Source organism: Peromyscus maniculatus, chromosome 18 (genome assembly GCF_049852395.1).
Source record: "Peromyscus maniculatus bairdii isolate BWxNUB_F1_BW_parent chromosome 18, HU_Pman_BW_mat_3.1, whole genome shotgun sequence".
Lineage (NCBI taxonomy): Eukaryota > Metazoa > Chordata > Mammalia > Rodentia > Cricetidae > Peromyscus > Peromyscus maniculatus.
Genome location: NC_134869.1, coordinates 27,512,254 through 27,526,534, shown reverse-complemented (window position 1 = coordinate 27,526,534; position 14,281 = coordinate 27,512,254).

Genomic DNA, 14,281 nt, shown 5'->3' with positions numbered 1-14,281 from the left:
TGCAGGCAAATGGATGGAACTAGAAAATATCATTCTGAGTGAGATAGCCAAGACTCAGAAGGACAAACATGGTACATACCCACTCATAAGTGGATAATAGAAGTAAATCAAATGATAACCAGACAACAACCTACAACTCCAGAGAAGTTAGCTAACAAAGAAGATCCAAAGAGGGACACATGGACCGCCCTGGGAAGGAAGGCAAAATAGATGAGATCTCCCCAATTATAATGTTCTTTGAGATTTGAACTCTTCTTGATCAATACAAAATGACAGGGGAGATGTTCAGATGGAGAAACAGGTTCATGATAGATGTAAGAGAAATGTGTCATGTAGTCTACCGTCTGTTGGAAGCCTGAGCGACACAAATTACTGGTGGCTGCTTTATCCTTCGAAGTGGGGCTGGTTATGTTCAAACCCAAGAAGTTGTAATGACATGAGAGGAAGAGGAATGCATGACACAGGCAGTGGGGGTCCACTGTCAACATGTCACTGACATCCAAAACTCCTGAGTCACAACTTTTCTTCTTGTATTATTTCCTATGCACGCTGTCAAGTACTCACACTGCCTGGCCCTGCTCAGCTGGCTGTGAGATACTTGATATTCAGGCTTATTCAAGTTCACCTTCCTCACACGTTCCCAGATTTGTAGACATTAGCATTCCGACCAAATCCAGATATGACATTATTGTAATTACAGTTTACAACTCTTCATTATTTATGATTAAAAATTTGAAAGAAAAAAAAAGTTTGTTCAAGGATTTGTTACCTTGCTTGAATTTTCTTGCTGTCCCTTAGGGATGATGTGAAGGATAGAATAAAGGAAGCTGACAGGGTGACTGCACAGAAGGACTCGTATTCCAGAGGCAACTTCACTGAGGGCCTGGGCAATGCCCTGTATCACTACCCTCTAGAACATGAGGGAACTGGCAAATCTCAGAGCCTCTGGCTATAATTACTAGTTGATCCAGTGAATGAAAGGTAATTTACTTGATGTGTTTTTGGAGGTGAAATGTTTTATTTTATTCTCTTCATGATGCCTAGAATCAATAAAGCACTAAAAAGTTACAGTGCAAAGTCTTCACAAAGAAGTCACACACTTAAAAGAGAGACATTTCTGTCAAAATCTTAAATGCTTTGGAAAAACAATAGTGAAGTATTTTAACTCAGTGCTATACAGGAAATAATGCTGCTCCAAGCTTGCTCATTTGTGTAATATTCAGAAATCATTCCTTTTATAATTACTTAGATATAACTAATGATTTCTCTGTAGTAGATACACACATAGCTGTGAGTCATTTAGATAGTGAGAAGATACAGACATCTTAATGGTGCAACTGGTTGTCAGGTGAGTAAACTAATTTGAGTATAATCAATAATTATTAAATACTTTGTACTTGTTCTCATCTTTCTAGCTGAACATTAAAAGGCAAAATTAAGCAAGATACTGTACCTGTGAATTTATTATTTCTGTGGATAGTGGTGTAGATTATGGAGGATTTGATCAAATTCAAGTTCCTTCCCATCTATATGACTTCATACATTTTCGAGTCTATCAGTACTCCAGGGAAGTCTGAAGCTACCATAACTCTACGAGAATACACCTAAGTATTTATAAGGCAGTCTGATACAATATTCACTTAACAAAACAACAGATGTAAGTTTGCTCCTAGAGCCTATGATCTGAACTCTTCACCAGATTTATGATACCATACTTGATTTTTCTTTAGAGGAGCAGGCCTCAAATCCAGCCAGAAAGTGGTTAGTTAAACTGATAATTATCATGCCACTATTGCAGTAGTGGGGATATCTTGCCAAGCAAGCTGTGTTGTAATTCATGGGATCCACAGCTAGGTAGGTAAACTGATAGCATTTCTCCCCAGCAACTTACATAGCACTTTATGACAGCATGAAGCCTAGATATATTAACCTCAAACACTGTAAAGGATCTACATTCATAGAAATGGCGTTTAGAAAAAGATGAGCTATTTATTGGGATACAGAGGTCTAAATTTTAATAATTCTTCCAGTATCTATTTCTGAAATTCAAACTACGTAGGAATGTTTGTTCTTATATCACTTAAGAAGGTTAGAGTGCAAAGATTCTTAAATTTCCCTGAGCCCCAACTGGTAAGAGAAAATGATAAAAGATGGGACTATTTTGACAAATTCATGGATGTCAAAGATTAATGACATCCCTATCAACAATACGCAAGTAGTTTTTATAGCTTGAAGATGGCAAGAAGAATCTGAGACGCCCAATTTAGATGACTGACATCTGGTTGAAAGTATAGGAAAGTTCATTGTTAATTCAACCAAAATGATGGCGAAAAGAAAGGAGAGTGTAATGTGCACATCTGACAAGTAGGTACCGATTGTCTGGGGTAACTATAACTGACTTTTTTTTTTCCTTCCTTGACTTGTATATTCTTGTGTGAACCATCAAGAAAAAAAATCCCCTGGCATTATGTTTAAAAACTCATTACTCAGCATGGAGAAAGCATATACTCTTCAAGCCTCATTTAATTTGTATCTACAAGGAATGATGACTCCTAAGCTGGACCTCTAATTATGAACTTAGGAGAACAGGATGAGACGGAACACTGTGACCACCCATGAGCCCAGCTAATGGTTGTGTTAAGTGCAGTAAGGTGGAGACAGGCTTACAAAGCCAGCGTTGGCTGTGCTTCCATGGTGATGGAGGCCCGCAAAAAAAAAAAAAAAAGTGGAGTGCATGTGTAATTCAAAGGACACATCACTGCATCAAAGCTTCGAGTACCTAACTCAAACCACACACTCTAGTCCTAATATAATGTGTGATAAATTGATTTCATATTTATTTGTATATGTATAAGAAGGTTGAAGTATTTTTGGTTAAAGTGGTGTGGATATTTTCATCATTTTGTTTCATTTTCAACCATTATATCTTACATTGTGCAATAAAAACCATTCAGGATTCTTGCCGATGTTATTTTAAATTTGGCCTAAATATGCATTTATACAGAATGAGCTAGTTACTTTTCTTATTTATAAATATATTTCAACTAAATGGAGAATAGAACTGGGGAACACATTTCAGATTTGAGCAGGTGGCAGTCAGGCTTTCAGCTGTTGATTACAAGCTGCAAATTACTCAGAAGCATCCAGTTAACCAAATGCTGTGCTCTGAGTAACAGGAGTATTTCTGTATGCTACTTCCTTGGTCTTTATACATGGTACTACTCTGGTTTCAGGGGACAAGTGGGGCTCTCAAGATTTACTGGTCTAGAATATTTTTATTCAGTCTCTGAATCACTAAATACATTCTGCTGAGTTTATCTGCATATTTTTTATTTTAACACTGACTGGCATTTTCTTATATGAGTAGTATTGTTATCCACTTCTCAGATGTTGATTGCTAAAATGATCTTTTGATAATTGGAACAGTAAAATAAAGGTCACACCCATTTTCTTTAACTCTCTATCATACTCAAAATGTAATAATTACATGTTACAGTGTAATCAAACAGATTATTTCTTCTACAGCTCAATTGAAATACCATTAGAGTAAGATGATCAAATATCTATGATAACTATTTAAAGATTCTCTGAGAAATTTCAACAAATGATTCTAACCTAACCCATATATTAGGTCAAAATTGATTTCTAAGTACATCTTTCACTTACACTTTCCTTTTTGTTTGTTGTTTTCTTATTTTGGTTCGAATCAAGGTTTAACTATGTGCTTTAGGCTGCCCTTGAACTCACTATAGCTGGCCTGGACCTCTAAGTCCTCCTGCTTCTTTCTCCTAAATGCTGACATTTCTGTATAAATGTTCTTGGACCTCACTTAGTTTTTGTTTTCTCCTCCTCCTCCTCCTCCTCCTCCTCCTCCTCCACCTCCTCCTCCTCCTTTTCCTCCTCTTTATTCTTTTTTGTCTTCTTTCTGCTTCTTTTATTTCCTTGTTATTGATTTAGAGTTTTACTAGGCATCCTTGGCTGCCCTAGAATTCACTCTGTAGACCATGCTGACCTCAAATTCATAGAAATGTCCCTGCCTCTGTCTCTCAGGTGCTAGTGCTGGGATTAAAGATGTTATCCACATACTTAGCTTCTTGTTTTTTCTTAAAACTGTTTTTTTTTTTTTTTTGCCATAATCTGTTTGGCCCACCTCTATATTCTTCAGTAGACATGAATATGTTTTCTTTTGTTATCAAAAAAAAAAACTATTTGAAGCATTCAAATATTGTAACACAAGGCAATACATGTTTCCCATGGTTAGTAAATGATCAGGGAATTTTATTTGATTTTTTTTCCTTCAAATTTAGTTTACTATTAGAGTTGTCATTTTGTTTTTATTTGTTTTTTATCATACTAACAGATATGTGTGTATATTCTCATTATTGTTTTTCAAGATCTTAGTGCAGATTCTACTTATTAATATCAAATAATCAGGAAAACTATAGTTTTCAGAATTTTATAGTGATTAAGACAGTGTTCACAGAATCAATTCCTGTAACAACAAAATTGAATTAAAAAAAATTTAAAGTGGTAGTATATTTTGCTTATATTTTGTGTTTCAAACAATTTTTAGAAAGTAGTGTACTGACATGTTTTTAACTCAGGAGTCTAATTATTAGATATATCCAACACTGAAGACTGAATCTTTATATTATTGTTAGTTTTTTCATTCAACAAAAGAAATGAGACCACTTATTATATTTTTTTGCTGGGTTTGTGTGCTTGTTTGTTTGTTTGTTTGTAGCACAAATAGCATTTTGAGTAGTGGAATTAAATTCAGACTAAACACTTTACAGCATTTGTGTTTCTTGGAAGCAGTTATAAACTTGCATACAATAAAATAATATCTACAGTCCTTTGTACAACCAGAGCACCTTCTGTACATTAGGCTACATCTGGTTTCTGCTTACAGAATGGTTGATTTGCCGCTTGTCATTCCATTCTCCTTAGCTTCTTTCTGAACTTTTATTTGCTCAGTTGTAAACAGAGACTTCTTCATTCAGAGACTGTGATTACTGCAACACATTTGCATTCAGAGGATAAAGCTGAGATTCCAGGGGATAATAACATAATATACAAAACTCAGAAAAGGAAACATTCAATTCAAATGTGAGGCCTGAGGATTCTTCTTTGATAATTCCTTTCTTCATGAAGCTAATACTCCATATTGCAAGATTAGTTTTTCATTTTTGATGGCTTTTTCTTTTCACTTTTTCTCTCTGTGAAAATTCTGATTCTCTGTTCCCCGGTGGATTCCTAAGCACTGCTTTATATAAAGAAAAAGTTGTTTTATAGAGTTTCTAAGTTCACAAAATATCAATAAATGAAGTGCACAATACTGAACTGCTGTCTTAGGGTTACTGTTGTTGTGATGAAACACCAAGAAAAAGAAACTTGGGGAGGAAAAGGTTATTTGGCTTACACTTCCACAACACTGTTCATCATGGAAGGAAGCCAAGACAGGATCATAAAAAGGACAGGATCATGGAGAGAGAAGCTGATGCAGAGGCCAGAGGAGCTGCTTAGTGGCTTGCTTCCCATGGATTGCTCAGCCTGCTTTATTATAGAATCCAGGACCAACCAGCCCAGGGACAGAACCCCACACCATGTGCTGGGCCCTCCTCCATGAATCACTAAGAAAATGCATTACAACTGGATCTTATGGAGGCATTTTCTCAATGAAGGTTCCCTTCCTTCAGGTAACTCTAGGTAATTTGTGTCAAGTTGACATAAGACTAGGCAACTATGTTCATAGCAGCATTATTCATAATAGCTGAAACCTGGACACAACCTAGGTGCCCCTCAACCAAGGAATGGATAAAGAAAATGCAGTACATCTACACAATGAAGTATTACTCAGCTGTAAAAAAAACAGTGACATCATGAAATTTGCCAGCAAATGGATTGAACTAGAAAAAAAATCATCTTGAGTGAGATAACACGGACCCAGAAAGGCAAACATGTAAAGAATAACCACTCTACCATCTACAGCACCAGAGAAGCTTTGTGGCAAGGAGGGCCCAAAGAGAGATGCATGGATCTCCCTGGGAATGAAATAGAAGAGATCTTCTGAGTAAATGGGGTGGGTGGAGTGGGGAAGGGGATATGGAAACATGAGGGTTTGGGTTGGGCTGGTAGGAGGTGGGAAGGGTGGGGAGATAATGAAAGAAGTCTCTTGATGGGGGAGTATTTTGGGGTTAAGGAGAAACTTGGCTATACCATAATGTAAATGCATTTAGTTTAACTTCATAAATTCACATAATCTTTCCCAGTTTAACACTGTTTGAAAATTCAAACTCTCCACTGAGACTCCAGGCAACCTTAACCTTAATCCCTTTAAAAGGATAAATGCAAATTGCATATGTCCAACATACAATGGCACAGAACATACATCACTATTTCAAAAGAGAGGAATAGGTGCATAGAGAGGAAATACCAGACCAAAGCAAGACTGAATCTCATCAGGGCCCTCATAAAATGCTCTAGCTCTATGGCCAATGTCAAAAGGTTTAGAAGGCTACACCCTTCAGGCTTAGCTGTCTACAACATACTTCTTTCACACACACGATGGCACAACTCCCAAGGTGTAGCTCCCCTCAGCAGATGTCTCACAGCTCTGTCATTTCAAACATCTCAGGTCTCCAAGGTAAGCCAGACTTCACATTCAAAGCTTCATGGAATAGCTTCTCACCACACCACACCCCGCCCCCCAGGAACTCTACCTCCATGTGTCTCTGATAGCATGAAGGTGGATTCCACAACTCTGTTCTTTGTGCATCTTACAGGAAACCAAGGCCAACAGCATGTGAACAACACTGCCAGCAGGAAGTGGACTCTGGCTTCCTGGAATCATATTTGCAGCAGGTTTGGTTTGTTGTTCCTTTCCAGGAGCAGATAACTTCTCCTGCCTTTTCCTTTCAAGAGGAGAAAAACTTAGCGGGCTGAAGTCTTGTCTAGACAGCACCCTTCCCTTTATTTTAGTATACATCAGGCTACTTCTTAATCTCTTCGATCTGTTCCTTTTCTCTTCAAACTATCCATTTTATATTTCTTTCTGTCCCACTGGTTGTTTTCCATTAGCTGTGGGGAAGAGTCAATGTTGAGCTGTTTTGGAATCTACTCTGCCCAAAATATTAGTCCATCACTATTATATGTAGTCACAGTCAAGGTCTTAGGACAAGATCAGAAAGAAGCCACATTCTTTGCTAAAATATCATAAGATATGTCTCTATACCCCAGTAACAATATTATTATTGTTCCCCTCTCAAACCTGTTGCAATCTCCATAGTTTGCATAGCTTTCAGCACTATTGTCTTCCAAGCTCCTACTAGGATGGCGTATCAAGCTCCTCTTAACTGCATTCAGTCACTCTTCTCATCCAAAGTTCCCAAATCTTCCACATTCCTCTAAAACCAAGGATGATGTGGTATGTCATAGTCATAAAACACTTCGTGGTAACAAATTCTGTCTTAATTACTATTGCTATGGCAAACATCATAACCAAGTCAACTTATAGAAGAGATCTATGGCTTATAGTTCTAGAGGGAATAGAATCTATCACTATCATGGTGATGAAGCATGGTAGCAGGGAGATACGGAGATACGGTAACTGGAGAACAGGAGATATGGCAACATAAGATATGGCAAGTTAAGAACTCCTATCTTGAACCCCAATAGGAAGCAGAAAGTGACTGAATTGGGAATGGAATGTGACGTCTAAACCTCAAAGCTTGGCCCCAGTGACATTCTTCATCTAGCAAAGTCATGCCTATAAAATTGCCCAAACTGTGTCAACAACTGGGGTCCAAATATTAAAATTCCTGAGACTATCAAACTAACAAATGTTGGAGCTCATATTTGATATGATTTTGTATGCCTTCTTGAACAAGATTTGTTTGAATCATTAGGTAAAATATATTGTGTTTAATTTGAGCCAAGAAAAACATCATTTTGGAAAGGTTAAAAATTTTAATATGTAACCTCCAATGGCATATTTGATGGAGAATGTAAAGTATATAAAATACATGTCCAGCATTTATATGACAACAGGAATTCCTCCAAAGTCTCTTCTCTTATTTCCACCTTGGACTAAACACTGTTTAAAACGCAACACTAAGCATTTAACCTTGGCCAGTTGCAGTCTCCTGAGGAGACCTACCAAGTTTCTGTTTCCAGTTTACCTTTGTCACAGGACTTTAGAGACTTATGATTTTCCTAGTTAATGAGTTCCCAGTCACCATGGTAAGGCTAGCTTTCCACATTCTTTCATTGCAGCCTGGTGATGCCATTAGTTACCAGCTCTGCTGAAATACTTTGGCTTTGCAATCATTTGGACAGCAATTCAACCTTAAAAAGTTAAAGTTGTAAATCATACCCCCCACACTCAGATTCTCCATGGTGAAATCTAGGAATCTGTGGTTTTAATGGGTACTCTTTTTCAATCTGCTGTGGAAACAGATTTGAGAATTATCTCAGAAAGAATCTTGACTCAGTGTGACCTACAAATTTAACCAAAGGGCATTGTCCTTCAAAGTCTGCCCTATTTTTGAGTTATAAATTACAATTATAATGAATGATAGCTTCATCCAAAGTCACATTGAAATTCCTCATGAAATTTAGTGTTTATCCATTTTACAGTCTCTTGAAAGATAAATTACTATGGGTAATTCTAGAGAGGAATTGTAGAATTCTGTTAGTCAACTTTTACTTCTTTCTACTAAAGAAAATTCTAATTTTTTTTTAAGATCTATACTCATTGTACAGGAAAAATATTCAATTAAAATTAAGGATAATGGCCTTACCTAACTAATCTGGAAATAAATAAGAGGCAGATGTGGAAATATTAGGAAATAAAGACTTTTTAAGTATTAATTCTATGTCTGTCAGAAGTATACTTCATATTCATTTTGTTGGTGCTACAAAAATAAAATGTTAGAACTAGAAATGTTAAAAATATGAAAGTAATTAATATTTCTGTACTAAGTGAACCCCATAACATACATAACTGAAATCAGCATTTTGGTGTCTCCTTTCTATTTTTTACATTATTTTGTGGATCAGAATTTGACTTCTGGAAGTCAAGGTTATTTCAAAAGTATTCAAGCTTCTAATTCCTGGCAGTTGATTTATCATTTTCTATTTACCTCTAGCTGTTTGCTATTTGTGACAGTCTCAACGAATACAGCAAAGAGTCAGAAATATGTCTCACATAGGAAACAATCTTAATTATCTTTATAATGATTCTTGATTTAGAAGTTCATTTATGGAGAAAATAGAAGTGTATTGATTCTCAAGTCATCAGTATAAGGTGAAAATATAAATAGTATTTACACATTTTTGTTTTCAATAGATTTGTTACTTGGCACACATCATTTAAGTCTCATAACATATTTGGAGTTTACTGAAATTTGCTTATTTCCAGATACATTTCACTCTTGCATGGCCTTTTAACCATCAGTATAACTATTTACAGATTTCACTAAGTACCACAAATAATATCCTAAGATTCCGTTAACACTTTTTTTCCTATTAGACCTTGTAACTTCCAGTAATGCCTCAAGTAAGAAGGACTATTTACATTTGTTTCAAAAGATTTTGCAATATTTCTTGTTGATTATTGAACTATAAGAACGCTGACTGAAATCACCAAGAAAACTATACAATTCCTCTCTAGAATCTATGCATAATAATTTATCTTTCAAAAGACTGTAAAATGCATAAATACTAAATTTCATGAGTAATTTCAATGTGACTTCAGATGAAGGTATCATTCATTACAACTGTAATTTATATGGAGGACAGTGCCCTTGGTTAAATTTGTAGATCACACTGAGTCAGGAGTCTTTCTGAATATGCAAGGGTTGTTGATCTACACCAATATTTCCAAATTGCTTTATTTTCACTGTGTTAAAAATTTGCTACAAACAAAACTGAGAATTTATTTATTAGTGAAGGACATAAAATTCACTTTATTCTTCAGTAATATGGATGTAAACTCTAAATATGAGATGCATGCATTCTGATAATATGGATATAAGGACAGAATGCACAGACATTGTAGACTCTGTAGCTGAAACAGTTAATTTTCTTAATCATTTGCTTCTTGATGTTCTGTTTGACCATTGTCTGAGTTCCTAAGTGGTTGCTTTTCTAAACAGTGTTTTCTTATCTCAGGAAAATAATTAGTGTTGTAATTTATTAGTAATGGTCACTAGAAATAAGAATTATAAGAACGGCAGGAAATTTGCATTCTCATACTGTAATAAATTTATATTAGTTTCATTTTAATATAATTGCAGAAGACCTGTACTCAGAGCTTTCACAATAACAAATACTTTATTACATTCAGAAATATCAGTCAATAACTATGGAAGTTTATCAACAAGATTTTATGGTGCTAATATCCATCATGGCATTCTAAGTTACTGGCAAATACATATACATCTCAAAAACAAATAGGTAGATGGATGAATTGTTATAAGGTCTTATTAATAAAAACAAACCTGGGAGCCAGATATTGGGGTGAATGCTGAAAAATCAGAGAAACAGTACAAGCCACAGATAACCTCATCTCGCCAGTTCTTCAGTTGATCCTGTTTTCTCAAACTGGAAGCCTCTCTGTCCTCATTCGAATGGATCTCAGCTGAACAGCTGCTAAAAGCCAAAAGCTTAATGAGACTCTAGTTCCTGGTCCTCATGCCTTATATACTTTTCTGCTTCCTGCCATCATGTCCTGGGATTAAAGGTGAGTGTCACAATACCTGGCTGTTTCCAGTGTGTCCTTGAACTCACCGAGATCCAGGCAGATCTCTGCCTCCTGAATGCTAGGATTAAAGGTGTGTGCTAACACTGCGTAAACCTGTTTAATATAGTGTCTGTTCTGTTCTCTGACCCCCAGATAAGTTTATTGGGGTGCACAATGTATCAACCACAGATATATTTTATGTATTTATTCATATTCACAAATATATTATAATGTCATATAACATATTATAGCACACAATACTTCTGCCTCAGGGTTCTAATTTAACCTTATCCCAGAACTCAAGAGCCTGAGGCAAAAGGATCATGAGATTTGTCATACAGCATTGGTTACATAGCAAGACTCTGCTTCAAAATTGAAATGAACACCAAAATCTGTTATTTTTATGTCATAACCCCATTAGTTGATATAGAGCTTGCCTATCATGATTTGACTCACATTAAATGGAATGCCCTACTGCTATGGGATGGTCTGTATGTCAAATTGCTCTGATTGGTCAACAAATGAAACACTGATTGGCCAGTGGCCAGGCAGGAAGTATAGGTGGGACTAACAGAGAGGAGAACAGAGAAAACAGGAAGGCGGAGGGAGTCACTGCCTGCTGCCGCCATGACAAGCAGCATGTGAAGATGCCGGTAAGCCATGAGCCACGTGGCAAGGTATAGATTTATGGAAATGGATTAATTTAAGCTATAAGAACAGTTAGCAAGAAGCCTGCCATGGCCATACAGTTTGTAAGCAATATAAGTCTCTGTGTTTACTTGGTTGGGTCTGAGGGCTGTGGGACTGGCATGTGACAGAGATTTGACCTGACTGTGGGCAAGACATGAAAACTCTAGCTACACCCTACTCATCCTAATTCAATATTTGATTTGAAAACTTTGTTTTCAAATTTTCTTATACTTTTATTTTCAGAATACAAGTACTAATTTCTTTTAGTAGTAAGCTACTATATTGTTTCGTTGTTTGAAAGGAGGCAATGTAAGTTTCTAGTGAATGATAATATAAGAGCTAAGAAATGGACTTTGGAAAGAGCATTTTTTACTTGTCCCAATTTATGGGAACAGGGACACTATCTGTATTAAACACCAGTGGCTCAGGGGTTTAAAATATTCTATAAGTAATGAAAGACTATTATAATAAAAACTTCCCTAAATAAGTGCCAATAGTACTATTAAAAAGAAGTAATGTAGGGCAAACATTGTTGCTAATACAAGCATTCATACTGAAGGTTGTAAACACTATATATTGATCAATTAGGAAATGATAATTGTCAATCATCTTATAGCTTATGATGTGAAGAATACATATCTTGATATTCATACTTTATGGTTTTTATTCTCCACAAATGAGTACAAATACCAGATTTCTTTGCATTCCTATGTTTTATTTTTTATTTTGTTGGTTTTTTTTCCCAGGAATTTCTTTTCAAAGAAGAGTTGAAATTATAAAGCATTTTTTATTTTTTATGGATTACTTTTTCTGACATGAAATGGCATCAGAGGGGAAAAAAGAGAGTAGAAGACTAGACAAGTTTATGATGAGCTCAATGGATGAAATATAGTTGAGTGTAATCTTAACACACGACATCAGTAAAGAATTGCTACACAAAGTGCACAAGGACAATTTCTAGCTAACTAATCTAATGGGAAGAGACTAATTTGTAACAGGGAAGGGGAAACATTCAGTAATAAGTTTAATACTTCGTGTGGTGAGACAGAATAAAACTTTTAAATAATAAAGAACACAGAGTTCTCAGATAATAAGTCTTAGTGTCAAAGAATTCAACATCCCTCATGTTTAGTTATAAATTTGGCATGATTCAAATTTAAAACATGAATATAATACTCCATATAGCTTGAAACATAGTGAACACATTGCAAAAATAAAAAAGGTCAACAGAAATGTCTTGTAAAACATAATAGGCATATATAAATCATATTAATACACAAAATATTAAAAGCATCCTAAAGGTATGAACAAGATAATGTAGTACAATAATATGAACACACAGTTCAGCCAAAGCAAGAAAATGATATAGAAAAGTCAGCGGTAGATCTACCATATAGATCATAATCTGGTGCACACACAACCAATAATAGATGTCACTCTATAACAGTGGGACAAAATCTGTGCCATATGTTATGAAATAATTTCCAGACATCTAAACAAAATCAGTTGTTTCAGTATTTTCAACAACTAAAAAACGTGCAATGCTAGATTGCTCCAAGGTTTAAAACTGAAACATGAATGTGTATGTAAAAAAGGTAGAAACTATTTTTTAAAGTTATTAATCATGCAACATGACATGATAGTTTGTAGAGGTTTGAATGAGAACGTGCCCCCATTGGGCTAGATGTTGCTGGTGCCAGTAGAGTAGGTTCAAGAGATATAGCTAGAGGAAGAATATCACTGTGGGGGGCGAGGGGGAGGGGGCGGCGGTGAACTTTGGAGTTTAAAAGCCCAGTGCTGATGACGGTTAGGATATTCACTAGACTGGTCATGAGAGTAGACCAGTCCAGGCACCCTCTAGACCACTGCCAGCACTCCAATGTGGCCTCAGGCTGAGCTCCTGGAATCCAATCAATGAGAGAGAGGAGGGAGTCTGCAGGAGAGGGACATCGAGATCATGATGGGAAGACATGCCGAGATGACTGGCCACACTAGTGGAAGCCCATGAACTGTAGACTAGTGGCTGTGGAGCCCCCATGGGACTGGACTAGGTCCTCTGGATATGGAAGACTGTTGTTTGGCTCGAACTGTTTGGGGATCACCCAGGCAGGGGGACTGGGATCCCTCCCTGGTGCATGGACAGGCTTTTGGGAGCCTGGTGCCTGTGGTGTGACGCCTTGAGCAGCCTTGGTGCAGTGGGAAGGGGCTTGGACCTGCCTAGGCTCAGTGTGCCTGGCTCTGCTGACCCCCCATGGGAGTCCTTGATTTGGGAGATGTGGGGATGTGGGGTGGCTTGGGAGGGAGGGCTGGGGGTGGGAGGAGGGTGGAGGGTGGATCTGTGGGTGGTATGTAGAGTGAGTAGAAAATTTCTTAATAAAGAAAAATGAAAAAAAAATGTTAATAAAAAAAGAACCCTTGGGACTGGAGAAAAAAAAAAAAAAAAAAAAAAAGCCCCGTGCCATTTCTCTGCTTCCTTTTTGTGGTTTGGAAATGGAGCTCTCAGGTGTTTCTCTTGCCATGACTCCTGCACACTGCCACCATTCCCTGCCATAGCTGATTCTTATCACTCTGGAACCATAAGCTCAAATAAACCCTCCTTTCTGTAAGGAATTTGATCATATCAACTGAAAAGTATTTTACTTGCAGCCCTTTAAGGAATGGCCAGAAAGCACATCATTAAATAGTAACCAGGAAGATCAACTCCACTACCATAATTTGTTTATTTGCTTTGCAGTTTAAATGTACAAATAGAAAATAACATTGTCTATCATTAGCAAATTTCCAATTCAGACAATAAAAGATTAATTTCTGCATACGTGAATTATAGGCGTTCTTAAAATTGAAAAC